General features: G+C 42.4%; 1 protein-coding gene across 1 annotated transcript in view; it reads left to right on the forward strand.

The window, feature by feature from the left end:
• Window positions 1-4,733: 4,733 nt before the first annotated feature.
• The window catches only part of PTPN4 (protein tyrosine phosphatase non-receptor type 4), a 685,809-nt gene continuing 670,620 nt past the window's right edge, over window positions 4,734-19,922 (forward strand). The window contains exon 1 of the mRNA XM_029605153.1: window positions 4,734-5,286. The gene's annotated coding sequence lies outside the window, so the exon portion shown is untranslated. The remainder of the gene's footprint in view (window positions 5,287-19,922) is intronic.

Here is a 19,922-nt window from a genome sequence, read left to right on the forward strand (position 1 = left end):
CAACCGGTGCCATTGGTCAGCCCCTGTCACATGCCCATCCATTGCTCCTGCCATGTGACAGGGGCTGACCAATGGCAGTGGTAGCCCCTGTGACATAGTAGGTCAAAGGCTATCGGCGCCGTTTTGAAACCGGCAGCTGAGGGGGGTCAGGAGGGTGGGGGGTTGTAGTTAATTTAATTTTAGCCAGGAAATGAATAAGAATTAACGTATAAACGTATCGGGGGCCCCCTTTGCCGAATGCAATGTATCTGCCCCCCGACGAATATGAATGCAACGTATTGCGTCCCTCTGCACATCCCTAGAGTCCACCTGAGGTAAATTTAATTGATTGGACATAATTTGGAAAGGCATACAACTGTGAAGTCCCACAGATTACAGTGCACGTCAAAGCAAAATCAAAGCCAAGATGTTGAAGGAATTATCTGTAGACCTCTGGGACAGGATTGTGTCAAGGCACAGATCTGGGGAAGGGTACAAAAAATTACTGCAGCACTGAAGGTCCCAAGCACATAGTGGCCTCCATCATTTTTAAATGGAAAGGTTTGGAGCAATCAGGACTCTTTCTAGAGCTAGCCACCCACTCAAATTGGGGGATAAGGTCCTTGGTCAGGAAGGTGACCAAGAACCCGATGACAACTCTGACAGAGCTTTAGAGTTCCGCTGTAGAAATGGGAGAACCTTCCAGGAGGACAAACATCTCTGCAGCACTCCACCAACCAGGCCATTTTGGTACAGTGACGGAAGCTACTCCACAGTAAAAGGCACATGACAGCCTGCTTGGGGTTTGCCAAAAGGCACTTGAACTCTCAGAGCATGAGAAAGGTTTCTTTGGTCTGATGAAACCAAAATTGAACTCTTTGGCCTGAATGCCAAGTGTCACCTCCAGAGGAAACCAGCACTACTCATCATCTAGCAAATACTAGAGATGTGAATCGTGTGCCCGATCGTCTTAACGATCGGGTTCGGCTGGAGGGAGAAAAAAATCTGATCGCTGGAGATGTGAATCGGTTCCGATTCACATCATTAATTTTTTTTTAGTGAGGCCCGACCCTTTAAAATTGACCCTTTACCTTCCCCCCCCCCCCCCCCCGAACCCCCACAAAACTTTTTATGAGTACCTGGTGGTCCAGTGGGGGCGCGGGGACCGATCTCCCGCTCACGGGCCATCGGCGCCATTTTGACTGCCACTCAAAAATGGCGCCGATGGCCCGATTAAAGATGGCCGCCGCCCATCCAGTGCTCCTACCATGTGACAGGGGCCGGCCAATGGCACGGATACCCTGTCACATGGTAAGGGCAAAGGGCCATCGGCGCCATCTTTATGAGTGGCAGCTGATGGCCCGAGAACGGGAGATCGCTCCCGGGACCACCACTAGAGCACCAGGTAATTTTAAAATGTTTTGGGGGGATCGGGAGGGTGGGAGAAGTTAAGGGGTCATCTTTAAAGGGTCGGGTGGGTTTTTCTTTAATCGGGCCATTGGCGCCATTTTTGAGTGGCAGTCAAAATGGCGCCGATGGCCCGAGAGCGGGAGATCGATCCCCGCGCCCCCACTGGACCACCAGGTACTCGTAAAAAGTTTTGGGGGGGGGGGTGGGGGAAGGTAAGGGATTAGTTTTATAGGGTCGGGGTGGGTTTAGGGGTTGTGTTGGTGTGCCGGTTTTCCCGCCCTCCCCCCAAATAACTCCCGTTAGTGGACACTAACGGGAGTAACGATTTTTTCACGATAAATCGTGAAAATTTCTATTGTATCGCGCACTGTACCGATTTTTGACGATTTAAAAACTATCGGACAATTTTTTTAAATCATCAAAAAACGATTCACATCCCTAGCAAATACCATCCCTATGATGAAGCATGGTGGTAGCAGCATCATCCTGTGATGATGTTTTTCAGCTGCAGGAACTGGGAGACGAACACAGAGATCCTTGATGAAAACCTGCTCCAGAGCATTCTGGACCGATAAATCATCTTCCAACAGGACAATGACACTTAGCATACAGCCAAGACAATGCATGAGTGGCTTCGGCACAAGTCTGTGAATGCCCTTGAGCAGCCCAACCAAAGCCCGGACTTGAACCCAATTGAACATCTCTGGAGAGACCTGAAAATAGCTTTGTATAGACGCTCCCTATCCAACCTTGAGAGGATCTGCAGAAAAGAATGGGAAAAAGTCCCCAAAATCCAGGTGTGTCAAGATTATAGCATCATACCCAAGACTTGATGTAATCACTGCAAAAGGTGCCTCAACAAAGTACTGAGTAAAGGGTCTGAATACTTATGTAAATATGACATTTCAGTTTTGTTTTCTTTTTTAATTAATTTGCACAAATTTCTACACAGCTGTTTTCGCTTTGTCATTATGTGGTATTGTGTAGACTGAGGGGGGGAAATACTACTATCCATTTTAGAATAAGGCTATAAGGTAACAAAATGTGGGAAAAGTGAAGGAGTCTGAATACGTTATGAATGCACTGTACATGACCCAGGCTTAAAGAAAGAATCCCCGAGCAGTATATATTTCTCCAATCTAGTAGAAGAGCAGACTATCTTTTGGATGAAATTATCCTAAGATCATCAATAAGTGCAATTAAGACAGGCTCCATGCTAAAGCCAGCCCTAAAACCTGACCGAGGTGCATTGTAATCATCAATACACCCTAAAAAACTTGAGTTGAGATGCCATCACTCTCAATTTAAAAAGAAAGGAAATGTTTGAAATTGCTTTATAGCATTCAGGATTATTTTAGTCCAAATCTGGCTTTCTTCAGGTGGGGTCTTATTTCTGCTTGTTTAATGAGGCTGGTAAAAAAAAAGCTTTGATTAAAGTTGTATTTATGAACCTAATCAATCCCAAAGCTAGCCCATCTCTGACCACTTTAATAAACCATGAGGGACAAGGGTGTACTTTCCCATGTCAACTAATAACCAGTTTGGAAGTTTGCATGATCAAAGAAACCAAAACTAGCAGTCACAGGTACACATATATCCATACTGAGAATGGGGGATAATGTTTCACTTTTTTTTTTATTTATATTTTGCCTTTTTTTTGACATGTCAAAGTGGATTACATTCAGATATTGTAGATATTCAAGCTCTTCATGAATAAAACTTGTCTTCAAAGAGAAAAAGTTTGCAAAGTCACTACCACGGAGACCAATGGAGAGTTCTAATAAATATTTAGATAGGCAATAGTTAACCACATCAAATAGTTTGTCAGGGTAATATCTCCCAATGGGTTAATTTTACACATACTTTGACAGGAATGAGCCTCATTCATATGCCAAAGTATGTTGAGTATGATCTCAAATTTACCAACATTTTTTGTGTAAATTCACAGCACGTAATACGTACAGACAACATGGGCTACATGTGCCTGGACGTTCTTTATATAATCGAGCCAGTGGTACCCAATACAATTGAAACAATTTCTGTAGCTTTCTGTCACTTTTTCTTGATCTGTGTCTTTTGTAAGTAGTTTTATGAGTATTTTATTATGTATGTGCCTTTGTGTGCCAGCTAGGGCTTTATCATATAAATACCATAAATAAATAAATCTCTGATTTTAGCATTTGGTACTCTTTTCTTTCTCCATAAGGTCCACAGAATAGTTGCTTCGTACTGACATTTCTATCAGCAATGCTATTCTTTACTTTTCTCCTTTGCCAGGGTGCGAAGGAGAAATTACTGCACCCTTTTAGAATTCTTTTGAAGGTTGTAGCAGGCTTCTCCTGGAGCATCGTCTCATCTTTCTAATCAGTAGAAAAGGGGAATAAAGGAGAAGCATGCTCTAGCTAGATTTGTTTTTTGGGGAAGGGAATGGAGCGGGGGGTGGAGACCGTGACAGTTCCATACCTCCTCTTTCCGTTCCTAACTACTCCCATTCATTCCTGCAACTTTTCTCTTTCGTATTTCTTTACAGAGCACTTCAAAATGAAAGTTGCGCTGAGCAACTACGGGGTCTCCTCCCCGAGACAGCTGGATGCCAGATCATTAATTTCTGTCTGGGTAATGACCCCCTCGTGCGGGCGACAGTTTTTCATGAAGGCCAAAAGACTGCATGTGATTATTAAAATAAAACAAAAACGGTAACAGTAGATTCCGTTTTGTTTCATTCTTTCATGTTGCGTACGTCCATTGGCTTTAACTGTAAGCCTTTATTCCAAAAGGTCCATATTTAAACATACCAGGCCCGAAATATGAAATCACACGTCCACACATTTCTTTTTTTTGCTCAGCTTCGTCTTTCTTCAGCGCCTCCAGCATAAAAACGTGAACTCTAAACACAAGCTCTTCCGCGTCCTGAGACTGAAGCGCAAATTAGTTTACAAAGCACATTCATCAGCGACAACTCGCATCAATTCCTATAGCCTAAGGCCAAAAAAAACCCCCCAAAACCCCTCGAAATCCTCTGGCCGGACGAGAAAAGCCCTTTCAACTCCACCAGCACCCACACAGCCTCCTCCCAACCCCAGGACCAAATCAGTGACTGACGGCTCCGCCCCTCATCGAGAGAGTCTCCAGCCATTCGCTCCACCCACTTTTCCCCTTCCACTTCCTCCAGCCAACCAATTATCGCGTACTCGCTCTTCCGCCTTCCGGAGCGGCTGAAACCCACAGAACCCGCCCCCCTCCTCTTCCTCCTCCCAAACTCAGCGCAGGGAAATCTCGCGAGAAGACGCCAAAGTTACCTCCCTCTCTTTCCCCCCCCCCCCCGCCCCCTCCTTCTCCTTTTCTGGCGGTGATTGCGCCATGTTTGGTTGCTATGCTGCTGCCGTTGCTGCCGCCTGAGTGAGAGGCTCGTCTCGCGCTCTCCCTCTCTCGCACACACGTTACACGCTCGCGCGTCCGCGGAGCTGACCTCCTCGCTCCCGCCGCGGACCGGCTGCACGGCGGCAAGAAGGCGCGGGACAGAGACTGAAGAGGAAAGACTGCAACCGTAACGACAGCAACTGGCGAGCAGACGAATTAATAATCTCCTGTGTGCGCGGGCTTGTGAAGTTTGCCGGCCCTCGGACCGTGCCCGCCCGCCCTGTCCTGGACACCTCCTGTGGTGGATATCGGTGCCTGCTGTGCTCGCGCCTCCCGCCCGGCCGCCGCTTGCCCGCAGTATGAGGTGGTGCTTGCTGACTGGAGTAGTGGGGAAGCCACTGCGGAGGAATTGAAATAACAGTCCAGCAATTTACAGGAAAACAGAGGAAAATCTCTACAAAGCAGGAACCCTGGGGAATTTACAATTGCATATATTTTATTTTCTGTTTATCAGAAGGACGTGACTATTATATGAAGGTATGACATTTTTTGATTTCAGTGTGCATATACCGACGTATATGTTGCTGGTTTTTGAAGCCGAGTTTATTTCGTGTGTGCATCTTATCTGTGTGTTCTGTATGTGTGCGCGTATATGCACCTCGCTGATTTGCCCCATTCCCAGGGCTCCTCGCTCGCGCTCCTAAAACCAGCTGCAGGAGGTGCATTTTAAAATGTTTACGTCATGCTCCGGGCTTGTGTAATCTCACATGCATAATGTGACGCTGGGATCCCTGTGCCCAGTGCTGGCTGCTGCACGGTCTGTCATAATCGATTGAATCTCCGTGCAGTCGGTGGGGTGGTTTTTTTTTTTTTTTTTGGGGGGGGGGGGATAGTATAAATATTCTCTTGAAGTAAAGCTGCCTCTGGCAATTCAAATGAAGTTCAAGCAAGCCTGCCTAATCAAAAAGGCAGGAAGGAAGCTCCACTGTAAATGAGTGCCTGCGTTTTTATCCTGTTCGGATTGCATCTACAGTTAAAGAATCTGAGCGCAGTTATGTTCAGGGTTTTTTTTTTTGGTTTTTTTTTTTTTAATGGTCTTGCCAAAGCCCGCAAAGTAAATCAGAATGAAGCGCATGCTGGCAACTTGAAAGATCTGTATTGTCATTTTAGGTTTTCCTTCGTGCACCCTGGAGTTAAGCTATGACGTGTACGATAGAATTTTTTTTATTTTTAATTTAGGAAAAATGCAGCGTAACGCAGAAAGCCAGTAGTTCTTCGTTTGTAAAGCAGCAGATGTTTGTTAGCTCATGAAATCCCCACTGTGATACAGCAACCCACAAATACAACCTCCATAGGATTAAAATAAAACCGAATTCTTGGAACTCCATGAGCATTAAGCAGAATTGTTAGCCGAACAGTGTTTCCATATCTATTATTTAGTTACCATGGTTGTGTAGGAAACTAGTTTTTCACATTTCATTCTTAGTTTGTCATGTTTGTTTTTGTTTGTTTTTTTTTTCAGTGCACGCCCGATTTTTTTTAAGCCTAAGAGTATGCATTTTATTAATGAAAGATCTAGGGAAATTTATATCAGGCTCTGTCCCGTTATGTACCCGTTAGGAATGCTTGTGGTTTATTGCAACGGTTTACTGAAGACTTGAGTTTTTTGAAGGGGGTACAATTTTTAACTCTTGAGTCTTTTCATATAAAATATGCAAAATGGATGTAGTTTGAAATTGTTTAGCTTAAAATGTGTGTGTAGTATAAGCATGTGGAACGTAAATTTAATAATTGCACTCACTTCTGTTTCCATTGATTTTAAGTTTTTTTTTTTTTTTTTTGTATGATTTATCCAGTCTTATGTTTAAAAAACAAACAAACTGTGTAAGAGTTGAAACCTCAGCTTCTTTTATTATATATAGTGTCTTGTTTCCTAGAGTTTGTGCTTGACTTGCTTAGAATTTGAGTTGCTGTGTTTGGCTTTGGTCCAACACAAAATATATATGTTAAACTACTAAATTAAAGTCTGCTTTTAAAGTAACAGTTGACTATATTATTTATTTAAAGATAGGGATATTCTTTCTTTTTAACTTTGTTTAGATCTGCACCACTCCTTTCTGATTCCTTATTTAGACTGTACATGAAAACAGTATTGATTGAACACCCTAGCTAAAAATATATTCCGTGTCGGGTGTACTTAGAATGTCACCACAGGAAAGTTAATCTGAGTTGCCCATCTATAACTGGTGTACAGCTCTTATTATTTTTGGACAGAACATTTGCAAAAATTACAACCATGAAATGCTGAAATTTTTTTTTTTTTTGTTGAAGTAGTCTCTTTATTCAATTATTCAATTTGTGTGTTCTTGATAGTTGTTTGTGTCATAATTTTGCTGGATAATATTTGAAATATATTTGGTAAATATCCTTTTTTTTCCCCACTAGTCAGTTTTTCCTAACTTTTTTTGTTTTTGTAAGAGAGTTATATCTATATGAATTCATCTAACTTTATTTCTGTTAATAGAGAATCTATTTATTCGTGCATATATTAATTTTTTAAAATGAATATATGCAGCATTAACCTGTATTGCCAACTAATATATACAACGACTTTCTGAAAGATTTGATTTGGGGGGGCTGAGAGAGTGCACTAAATAAAACATGCATAATCCTCAATTTTTCATTTGTGAAACTGAATTTATACGAGACTTTTCTGTATATCTAGTAACCAGCAAGAATTGTTTAACTTGTGGATGAAAGCTGTTTGACAGGCTTCTTAACTCTGATAGTAATTGAAGATAGTGAATCTATAACTGGTCATTGAAAAACAGTATTTCAGATTTACTGCTGTTGGACTGTAGGGGGGAGCTCAAGGAAAATCAAATACACTGTGACATGTTTGTTGACGGGTATGAAAATAGTTAATACTCTACTTAATTCAGTATCTGCTCTTTGGCAGGGTGGCTTCTTGGAAGCCCATTCATAAGTTTTGTTATATTTATAACTCCAGTATAAAAAAGCCTTCATGGGTATATGGTTCAGTGAAAGTGTTGACAGACCTTGTATCTATTCCATAAGGGATTTCTCTTACTGCATTCAAAGCAAAAATTACTTAGGGGTAGATTTTAAAAGATACGCTCGTGCGTCCATGTGCACGCACGGTTCCCGGTGTGCGTGCATGGACGCGCTGATTTTATAACATGCGCATGTTATAAAATTGAGTGGCTTCACACTTGTGCTGGATTTTACTATTCGCATGCAAGGGAGGGGGGTGAACTTTTGTAAATTATACACGGCAATGCAATCGGGCCTTCCCCAGTTCCCTCCCCCCCCCCCCCCTACCTAAACTCCCTTCCCCTCTCCTCTCCACCCTACCTATTTTTTTTTTTTTCCAACTTACTTCAGGGCCAGAGATGAGCCGGCCGGCCGGCATGCAGGTCATCGGGACAGCATACAGTAGTGCTGTCCCGGCACGCTCCTTTGAAGATGTCTGGCACTTGTGCATATACCGGGGTTTACGTACATGGCCGGGCCCCTTTGAAAATTCACGCGGCGTGCGCAAGGCCCGGTCACACGTTTTACGCGCGCAGGTCTTTTAAAATTCGGCCTTTGTTAATATAGCTTTAGACCAGAGGTGCACAACTCTGGTCCTTAAGGGTCACAAACAAATCTGGTGGTGGGTTTCTTTTTTTTTTTTTTTTTTTAGTATAATAAAACGATGCGAATGTTATTTATTTTATTAAAACGTATACTGCCACACTTAGGAAGATCGAGGAGGTTTACAATATTTAAAACATACATGTATAATTTCAAATTGGATGGAAAAAGTGCAAGGTAAATTATTTAATGTTGAAAGCTGCAGTGAAGAGCCAGGTCTTTAAGGTTATTTTAAAACTTGGTTCTCACCTCAAATGCTTGCAAATATGTTTGAATATTCTTTGTAAAAATCCTGAAAACCAAGCTTGTTTGTGATCCTTAAAGACGCTGAGGTAGGTCTTTAAAAAGTATGTGCAACCGGCGCAAACAAAAGTATGCCGGATTTTATAAGATACGCGCGTATCTTATAAAATCCAGCGTCGGTGCAAAATCGGCAGCCTGCGCGCGCCGAGCCGTGCAGCCTGCCTCCATTCCCTCCACGTTCCCCCCATCTTTGATGTACAAGTTACGCCTGCTTGAGGCAGGCGTAACTTGTGCGCGCCGCCTCGGCATCTCCCGGCACAGGCCGCAGTGCCGGGGGACTCGGGACCCCCCTCCGGCCCCTTTTACGAAGCTCCGGGACTTGCGCGCGCCGGCGGCCTATGCAAAATAGGCCGCCGGCGCAGGGCTTTTAAGATCTACCCCTAAAATTGTGCAGTTTGCTTTGGACTATTAACTATATAATGCTCCACTTTATATTTTGGTATGAAGTAAATGCTGCAAGTGTAATTTTTTATTTTCATCTTTTAGTTGTGAAATATTCTATTAATAACATTTATGTAGGCTTCAAATGGGGAAAATTTACATTTCCATGGATTTTTCTCTCTTTTTAGCTCTTATGAGCAGTTGGGGATCCTTAGGAAAAAATAGAGGTTACTTTTTGGTAAAAATCCATTGAGCTACTTTGTCCAAAATTTGAAAGCCAACATTTCTGTTGAAGAAAACTAGCACACATCTTTTTCAGAATATTTGCCTATGCTTTGATAAGGTTGTAGCATTCTATTTTATTTTGAAAACAAAGATGTCCCAGCCACCCTTCTGACCCACTGAATTACAAATAGCTGTTTCATAGCTGATCACTTACTTTGAATTTGCAAAAACAGTGATACATTTAGCTCATGGAAACATTTATTTAATTAGGATTTCAGAGGTTTTTTTTTTTTTAAAGGAATTCTCATTTGTGGTTAAAAAATAAAAAATGGGCATTAGATATGTCACCTGGGAACTATGGGTCACCTGCTGAAACTGAAAGTTAGACTGTTGTCTTCAGCAGATAATATTGTTTTGGACTGAGCAGAAATTGAGGCTAATGTATTAAACATTTTTTTCCATTTTATAGCTGAGAAAAATTTTAGTATATATAGGGCCTTTTATTTGAAGAGTAGGGTCATAAAATTAAAAAATGTCATTGGGAGACTGTGGAACCAAGCCATCTAATGAAACTTGGAGTTTAAAAAAAGGCTGATATTTTCCCTGTCTTTCAGGTCATCTTTTGTTATTTCTTTTCTTTTTTTAATTTCTGTGAACCTTGAACTCCAAGACTAATTATAATTCCAGTCTCTGTACATATGAAGCAGGAGTATCGCTACATCCCACTTGATTTGTAGTGTATAATGAATTGCCAGCTAGTACCTAGCACTAAGGGCTGTTCTACCTTTTTCTGATTAGTGTACTCATGCTATTAAACTATAGGTGCATCAAAAGCGAGGCATGGAACTTGAGTTCTGACTTCATTAACCAAAATAAACTTGCCTTACCTGTTGCTGTACTTCCCTACCCCTTTTAGGTGGTTTTGACAACAGAGTGTGTAGGAGATTCTGGACCCTATAGCTACAGCTCCTTCCTGCCATAATGCACTTCCTTTCTAAACTGTTAACGTTTGGCAGGGAAGGAGGAGCACCCCCAGCAATCAGAAGTGCAGGCTTACAGTATATCTGCTATTGCCATTTTCATTCTAGATGGTGGGACGGGATTACAGGAGCATACTTTTGTCAGCAGCAGGATTGGATTTGCTTGGTTGCTTCCTTATCTTCTTGGGGTCGGCTCTAGGGCATACAGAGCCCTGGGCAAAAATTAATTGTGCCCCCTCCAATATATACACTCTCTTTTCTCTCCTCCCCCCACCCTCTCTCTCCAGGCATTCTGTCCCCAACTTCCCTCCAAGTACTATATCTCTGTCTTCTATTCTCTCTCGCTTCCCTTCAGGCAGTCCCTCAATATACATAATATACTAATTCTGGAGTCATTTCAATAAAAGCAACATATGCTCTTCACTACCAGGCATGTTAGAAGTAATTCAAAATGCAATAGAAATACATTCCAAGTCTATAAAGCAAACTTGTCAAACCAAAGCAACAGCAAAAATCTTATATGTGACAAGACAGCACTGTAAATTTTACATGGGACCATAGAAAATCAATATACTTCCTATCGGAAAGACAGAATGAGCTGGTCTGCTACAGTTTTCACCTCAGAAATTAAACACTAGTAAAATATTTTGCTTCCGTCACACATTAGATACTTGCCTAAAACAGATAAGGAACTACAAATTAGAAAAATGTAGTCAAGAATTTAGACAAAATGTAGTCAAGAATTTAGACAAAAACAGAAAAGTATTTCATTCTGTACTGTGCAAAATTCAAACATATCACTGATGTACATTCTAGTCACTAAACTTTAAAATATTTTCTGCCATTGTCTGGGCATTTAACATTTTTCTAAACTCATTGTTCCTGGTCTTTTTTTTTTTTTTTCTGTTTTCATTGACTTCCTCTTTATTTTCCTTTTTCAGTCTCTCTTACATAGAAACTTGATAGCAGAAAAAGACTGTATGACTTATCTGCCCATCTCTACTACTCCTACATTTTCCTTTTCTTCTCTCTCCTGTTTGCTTCATTTCTTCCCCCAGTCTGTCTCTGATGTTCATCTTTTCCTTTCATCTGCTTTCTCTGCCTTTCTGTTTACACATAGCTAGAGTTCACTTCTATTTCTCCTCCAGTTCTCACTGCTCAAGTTTTTCACCTTCCTGACTCTCTCTCCCATTGCCTCCTCTGTCTACCCCTCACCAATCTCTAGATATCTGGCTCCGATGTCTTTATTCCCCAACTGCTGCCTCTTTCTGACTCTCTTATCCTCCACCATCCTCAAATTTATTCACTCTACAGCTATCCTCTTTCAAGATCTCCTATACCCATCTCTTTACAATATTTCACTGCCATGTCTCCACATTTTATTTTTGTTTACACCCTCCTTCACCTCTCCCCATGCTACCTCTTTATCTCTTATCCCATTGTCCTTCCCAGTCTTTACAATCCCCTTTTCTCCTACCTACCTACCAGCATTCTATTTACCACTCTCACATACTTCTTAAGTCACCCTCCACCATTTCCTTAGTTCTCACTCCTTCCCCAGTTTCCATTTCCCCCTCTGCCTTTCACCAACTCTTACGCCCCCCATTTACACTCCGACTGCTCACCCCATCCCCAGCCCTCTTCTGCTTGCTTCTGCTTCTCATCGCTTTACCAACTCAAGCTCATTCCCTCTCACTTGCCCACTCTCCTGGCTCCAGTCCCATCTCAAATTCTCTCTCCATCTTTATCCTATCCCTAATTCTCTCCCCAGATCCTTCCATGCCCATATCCTCTGTTTCTCTCTCTGCCCCACTCTCAATCCCCTCTCTACCTCTCGGGCCGATACAGTAAAGTCCGCGGGAGAGCGGGGGCTTCAATATTCAAATTAGGGTCGGCGGTAAAAATAGGCGCCTCTTTTTGGACAGGAGCGGTGGCTGTCAGCGGGTTTGACAGCCGACGCTCAATTTTGCCGGCGTCAGTTCTCAAACTCGCTGACAGCCACGGATTCGGAAACCAGATGCCGGCAAAATTGAGCGTCCGGTTTTCAAGCCTTGGGCCGACTTAAATTTTTTTTTTTTTAAACTTTTTGTAACTTTCGGGACTTCCGACTTAATATCGCCATGATATTAAATCGGAGGGTGCACAGAAAAGCAGTTTTTACTGCACCTTTGGGTAGGTGCTAATTTCTAAAAGTAAAATGTGCGGCTTGGCTGCACATTTTCCTTTCTGAATTGCGCGGGAATACCTAATAGGGCCATCAACATGCATTTGTATGCTGCCGCCGCTATTAGGTTCAGAGGGGAGGGGGGTTGGACTCACGTTTTCGACCCCTTACTGAATAAGGGGTAACGCTAGCGCGTTGAAAATGTGTGTCCAATCGCGGGTGTACTGTACTGGCCTGTCTGTGGTTTTCTCTCACCCTTTTCCTCCCACCCCCATCCTGGGTCTTATCCCTCCATCCTGGATGCTCTCCCGCATGCCCCCATCTTGAGTTCTTCATCCCTTTCCCTGTACCCCTATTACCCCATGTACAGTCTCCCTGTCCTCATCCCCCCACCTCGCATTGCCCCATATGATGTAGGTTTCTTGCTCCATGTTTGCAGTTCTTAGTACTTTGACTTCTATTCCCCACCCTCACAGCTGTATGCCTTAGCTTTTGTTTGTCTCCACAGCTGTTAGAAGTGGCACTTAATAGTGGATAAACTTCCTCTGTTGCAAGACCATACCAGCACTATAGAGGAAGCCAATGGGTAGGGACTGGTCCTTCATTTTCAGTTTAAACTGATTTTTCATCCATAAATTTCTGGATTTTTCCAAAATTGATAATCTGTTTGTACTAATTTGTACCCTAATTTTAGACTGATTTAAAGAGCTTTCCAGAGCTGTAGATGCAATGTCTCAAGGCTTCAGCAATTGAAGGAAGCTAGTGTGGGTTAAAGCACCTGCAGCATTTCAAGTTCTGCCCCTCCACCAGTGAAATTGCTCGCGCTCCAATGTGCTGCGGGCTACCGAAGGAGAGAGGAGAAGCCTGGAGCTAACATTAGTAAGGAGGAATGGTATTGCAATGGGGAGAAGAAGAGAAAGAGGGAGATTCTTGAGTGGCGGGGTAAGAAAGGGACATGCTAGGGGTTGGGGGTAGAGGTAGGCATGCTGGTGAGTGGGACAGTCTGCTTAATATTGTTTTATTGTATTGGCTTCTGTCCACCAAAATAAACTCCAATATATACCCAGAAAAATGAGTCACATTTTTCCATTGATTTTCTCCTGTTTTTGTCATTGTCATAATAAACACTGATATATTCCTGAAAAAACAACAAACACCCCCCCAAATAAAAATGAAAGTTGAGCATTACTTCTCCTGCCAGTTGCATGCATGCATGCATGCATGCTGGTGTAGGGGGGGAACATGGAGGCAGACCTGACCCTCCAAATTTTGGGAAGACGTAGATTCCTCTAGCCTTGTCTTATACTGGACGCCTCTGATCTCTACTGCTGTACCGCCTGCTTGCTGACCAGCCCAATGGGTGGTGATATGCTACATTTCTATACTGCTTTCCTGGCAAAGCCTAGGGCTTAAGACCTGAGCAACTGCCAAGTTCGCAGACCCAAATGCTGGCCCGGGGGGGGGGGGGGGTGTCAACATGGAGTGAGAAAAGTAGCTGTACAATCTTCTACTTTGTATTGCCCCATTTGAAGCCCAGTCACTAACCATGAATGCCCAGTCACTATTGATGGAAACTGTGGCATTATGTGTATTTACGTGTGTGTATGTACATATATACAAATACTACTGAGAGCTTGTGATTCCTAAGTATAATGAATATTTCAAGTTCTTACCATGTAATAGTACAATTACTTGACATAATTAGAATCAGGTGCTTAATTAATTGGGTAACAAGTAAACCACCCTGCGAAGTAAATCTGCATCACTGAGTTTTTGCATCCTGTCCTATATAAGTTCACAAGGTTTTGAGTTTGGTCTTTACCATAAGTGTTAGTGGGAACTCGTAATGTTCAAAAGAAATTCCAGAGGTCCTATGAAAAAGAGTAGCTAATGCTCATCTGTCTGTAAAGGATTATAAAACCATTTCTAATCATTTGGGGTTCCATCAATCCACTGCCTGACAGGTAGTCTACAATTAGAAAAAATTGAAGATTACAATGATTCTACCCAGGAGCAGTCATCCTGCCAAAATTACCCCAAGAGCAAACCAGAAAATCATCATCAAAGTCACAAAGAATTCCAGAATATTTAAAGATCTGCAGGCCTCTCCTGCTGTGACTGAAGTGAGCGTTCATGCGTCAACCATCAGGAAAAAAACTGAATGAGAATGCCGTTTCTTGGCCTTTCTCCAGCTCTGGGTGCTCCCTGCCGCCTCCTGGCCTTGCAGCTTCACAAAGAGCTTGCTGATACCTGCTCTTTGCAAAGTACATGCTTGTGACGGCACCCAGTGACCTCTTGCAGCCAAAGTCGCCGGAGCCTTACCAGCACCATCCCTAACAAACAGACACCACTTTCTGAGCACACGCGCAGTGATTACAAAAACTAGACCTTTCAGTTCACACTATATTTTTGTACCTGAGTACTGTATATGTCTGTTTTTAGTGAAATTTATTACATTTTAGTAGAACTGGTTACTGTTCCCTATGAGGAAAGGCTGAAGAGGTTGGGGCTGTTCAGCTTGGAGAGGAGACGGCTGAGGGGGGATATGATAGAGGTCTTTAAGATCATGAGAGGTCTTGAACGAGTAGATGTGACTCGGTTATTTACACTTTCGAATAGTGGAAGGACTAGGGGGCATTCCATGAAGTTAGCAAGTAGCACATTTAAGACTAATCGGAGAAAGTTCTTTTTCACTCAACGCACAATAAAGCTCTGGAATTTGTTGCCAGAGGATGTGGTTAGTGCAGTTAGTGTAGCTGGGTTCAAAAAAGGTTTGGATAAGTTCTTGGAGGAGAAGTCCATTAATGGCTATTAATCAATTATACTTAGGGAATAGCCACTGCTATTAATTGCATCAGTAGCATGGGATCTTCTTAGTGTTTGGGTAATTGCCAGGTTCTTGTGGTCTGGTTTTGGCCTCTGTTGGAAACAGGATGCTGGGCTTGATGGACCCTTGGTCTGACCCAGCATGGCAATTTCTTATATTCTTAATTCATGTAGCGTGATCTAGAGATAATTAATGATCCAGTTTGTCACCACCTGTATCATAATTTGGAAACTGTTCACATGGAAGGTACTCCATTTCTGCTATTCAGTTTTATACTGAGGTTCATGGGAAGCTTACATTTTATGCTTAGGTATTCTGCACACCTGACTATTTGAACTTAATTTTCTGTACCTCTTCTGGAATGACAAGATATGCTTATAAAATATCTTGTTCATATTGTCTCAACAGTAATGCCAGAAAATACTAATTCCTATGGACAACTTGAGAATTATATTAAGTGCATCTCTGCTTCATAAATATTTTTATTTTGAAAAATGCTTCATATGGTTAATTTTTTATTTCTTGTATAGGAGAGATGGTATAGTAACACTAATTCCTATTAGCTAGACATAATTCAGATATTGTATGTACACATATGTAATGCTAGTAATATTGCTCAGCTTTTAAAATACAAATTAAATGACTCCAAGAAGCTTTGGTGAAAAATTGCTTAATTTAGATACTTGTTGATTGCTGTTGTGATCAAGAACATTGAACAGAAGACTAAATGTGAATTGTTTTCTTGCATTTTAAGACTTTATGGAGTAAATTTTATAGCAGAAACAGTTTGATATTTTAAAGGTGTGAATATAGTTAAGATTCACCTCATTAAATGGTGGAACGGCACAACACAGCATACTACAATCACTTCTATGTATGCATATACTTATTCCTCTATCCACCACTGAAACAGCTACATAGAAGGGAAAATCATGAGAAAAATTTGATTTAACAGTACAAATGTAATGGATGAAAGAAAGAGCTTGACTTTTTTAAACCATTGATGTAGTAATATTGTGTATTTCTGTGTGTATGTATACACACATGACTTTTTTACATTTCAAGCATTTTGTAAGCCAGTGTCCATTGTTAGTCATACCTAGTTTATGTTTCTGGAGTGTTGTGATTGGATGTGATGTTTGGATGTTTTTAGAATTAAGCAGATTACATACATTTTAGAAATGATGCCATTTGTCAACAATCAGTATTGTTTCCTCGCACATGTTTAGATTATATAGACTTAATTTTCACCATAAAAATAATTTGCTATTTTCACTGGTTCCCCATGGACAAAGCAGGATGGCAACTCTTAGAATTGGGTAATTATCATCCAACTGGCTCAGAACTTTTATGTCCAAGTTTCTAGAATTTGGACTGTGCCTTACTGGACATATGCAGCATGCCATTATGCCACATATCCATGCATGGGTTCCTTCAGTCTCATCTGTTCTGCAGAGCTCATGGGTCCGTAGTTCCTCATTCTCCTGCTTCCAGGTTCCCTTAAAGGCCAAATTTTGGCAGGATTCATTCATCGCTGGGCCCCATAGTCTCTTTCCTACCCATTTTAGTGTCTTAAGTTTTTCAGTCTTTTTTTTGTCCTCTCACTTGGGTGGTGCACCGAAGGGCATCAACCACACACTGTCATAGAATTGTTTAATTTTGCTTCGTTAATTTGCTATTCATCGATATGCAAGCCCATGGTTTCAAGCAATGCACTTAATATATGACAGATGCACAGCTATTGAAGTCAGAACAATTAAAGAGCCCAAATTTTTCAAAAAGGTGTTAAAAAATACATTTATGTTGGAAAGCCTACACATCATATGTCAGTGCTGTCACATGTCTTAAGTTTAAATTTAATTTATGCCTCTGTCTGATACAGTCTTGTTTTTAATCTGTCATACATTTAAAATACATAAAACAGGTATGTTCTCTGTACCCCACCCTGAACGTAGGAAGAGGGCAGGTAACAATTGTTTCAAATAAACATCACAGATTCTCATGATAGATGTGTGCTGTGACAGAGGGTATGGCATGACATCCAGGGGTGTCACTGGTGCTAGACCATGACTGCTAAAGAGAATCTGTCCCAGCTTGAGCTGAAGAAGCACCACTTTTTTTGGGCACTGAGAGTCTGGTCCATTGGCAGTTGAGGCATCAACATTGATAGTCAGGAACTGTATCATATATCGGCGATGCATCGACATCAAGGGACGGTCCCAAAAAAGCAACACGGAAGTCATTCCAATATTGCAGAAAGCGAGAGTAGTGCACAACTCCAACTCCTCTCTATTATTGTAATGAAGTTTACAACAGCGGTTCACCAGCTGACATTCAAATGGAACTCTGTGAGTAAGCTTACTCCTGATAAAGAACTATTGGCTACAATCCTTTTCACATACAAAGTCTGAATAACATAACCCCTGAAAAAGCCCTTGTTTATGGGCGAAACTCTGCCGGAGTTGGGCAATCTGTTATATGATCAATAAAAATAATTTCCTTTGACATCATTCCACTTCTGATTTCTCGCTTTCGACATCAAGGGGATATCAAAATTCCTCGATAATCGAACATTGGGAATGACCACGGAGACATGCTGGCACCTTCCTCCTCTCACTTGAAGGTGGGGGACAGTTCCTCTTCTTAGTTTCCAGCATCAAGGAGTTCCAATGTTGGGTATTGAGGGAAGGCAAAGAAGCATCTGTCTCAATCGATGCACAATGATGGGAGCGGAGACATTCTAGCCTCGGCCATGAATCTGCTGAAGTGGTCTTGTGGCAAGGAGAGCTCATCTTCAGTCCTGGAAACTGCCTCAGTCTTTAAGAGTCCAGATGTCAGCCATCATGGTTTTCTAGAAAGGTGTGGCCACCCCTCATGCCTCCCAGTTTGTGTTGGCTTTGGCAGTCTTTGAGGAACAGCTGGATAGGAAGATCTAGCAGGCCTTGGACAAGGTGATACACTCAATATTAGAGAACAGAGGCTCTGTATTAGGCTAATAAATGCTGAGGTCCAGCTGCTGCTTGAGTCTTTGCAGCTGCCTGGCAGGCAGGAGGAGTTCCTCAGGTTCCAGGTCTCAAACAAGCTGTCCCCTCTATGAGGGCTTGTTTGTGGGATGGACATTATCTGGGTTGTCACCACTGGTGTAACAGTCTGGCTTTGACTCTAAATACTTTGTTTTTAGGTACAGCTATAGATCTGGAGATGTCTGAAGAAGAGGAATAGACAGGTCTCCCCTCTGACCCTTCTCCTTCAGAGAGAAGGAAGTTTCCTCCAAAGGACCTCCTCCTTTTGCTAGATTTTTCCAGAGAATGGCAGTGTCCATTCCCGTTCCTTTGTTGATGGAGAATGAGATCAGGAACAAAATGCTGGATAGCCTCCAGTTTGTGGAGCCTGCTTAGGAGATCATGGCACTCCCAGTTTGAGATCCTTCCAGTGCAGATAAGGATGTGGGAAAACTCTCCTTGTCTGTGGCTCCTGTAAATAAGGACACAATTTCTCTCATGCAGAAGGGTCCCAGATTGGTTCCATAACTGTCTCTTTCCAATCTATGGTGGTTGAATCTATTCTCAAGAGAGCCAAGTGGAATAAACTTATTTCTTGATGTTCCCAGGGAAGGATTCCAGAGCCTTAAATACTTTTGGAGGAAGATGTTTCATGGAGATGTGCCTGCATAGCCTCCTACAAGCTGTTCTTGGACCAGTATATGTCGGACCTGCTGAACCAGATATGGGAGATATCTGAGCAACTTCAGAAGCAGCATGATGACCTTCAGTCACTGGTGGAGAAAGGACTGGGGTGTGGAAACACATGGTCAAGTTGACTTTTTTTTTTTTTTTTTTTGAGATTTTTGAGACCGCATCAAGCCAAGCCGCACATTTTACTTTCAGAAATTAGCGCCTACCCAAAGGTGGGCGCTAATTTCTTTGGGCACCGGGAAAGTGCACAGAAAAGCAGTAAAAACTGCTTTTCTGTGCACCCTCCGACTTAATATCATGGTGATATTAAGTCGGAGGTCCCGAAGGGTAAAAAAAAAAAAAAAATTTGAAGTCGGCTGGCGTCTGTCGGGTCGAAAACTGGACGCTCAGTTTTGCCGGCGTCCGGTTTCCGAGCCCATAGCTGTCAGCAGGCTCGAACAGATGCCAGCAAAATTGAGCGTCGGCTGTCAAACCCGCTGACAGCCGCCGCTCTGGGTCAAAAGGAAGCGCTAGGGACGCGCTAGTGTTCCTAGCGCCTGCTTTTGCCCATTTCTACCGCCGGACCTAATTTAAATACTGCATCACACGCACAGGTGAATGGCCTGTGTGCATGCCGGGAGAGCGGGCATTTGCCCGCTCTCCCACGGACTTTACTGAATCGGCCTGTTTGTCAGCACTCTTTGTGGATTCTTGCAGCCAGCAGTTGGTGGCTTCAGAACTATCTTCTAGGTTGATTTGTTATGTTAAGTGTTTGAACTCTCTTTGAAGATCTTCAGTATTAATCTGGAGTTGAAACGTTATGGAAATTAGAAACATAGAAATGACGGCAGAAGAAGACCAAATGGCCCATCCAGTCTGCCCAGCAAGCTACGCACTTTATCCATTTTTTCCCCTTTTTTTCTCTCCCACCTGTTACTATTGGCTTCCAGTACCCTCCAGCC

Source organism: Rhinatrema bivittatum, chromosome 6 (genome assembly GCF_901001135.1).
Source record: "Rhinatrema bivittatum chromosome 6, aRhiBiv1.1, whole genome shotgun sequence".
Lineage (NCBI taxonomy): Eukaryota > Metazoa > Chordata > Amphibia > Gymnophiona > Rhinatrematidae > Rhinatrema > Rhinatrema bivittatum.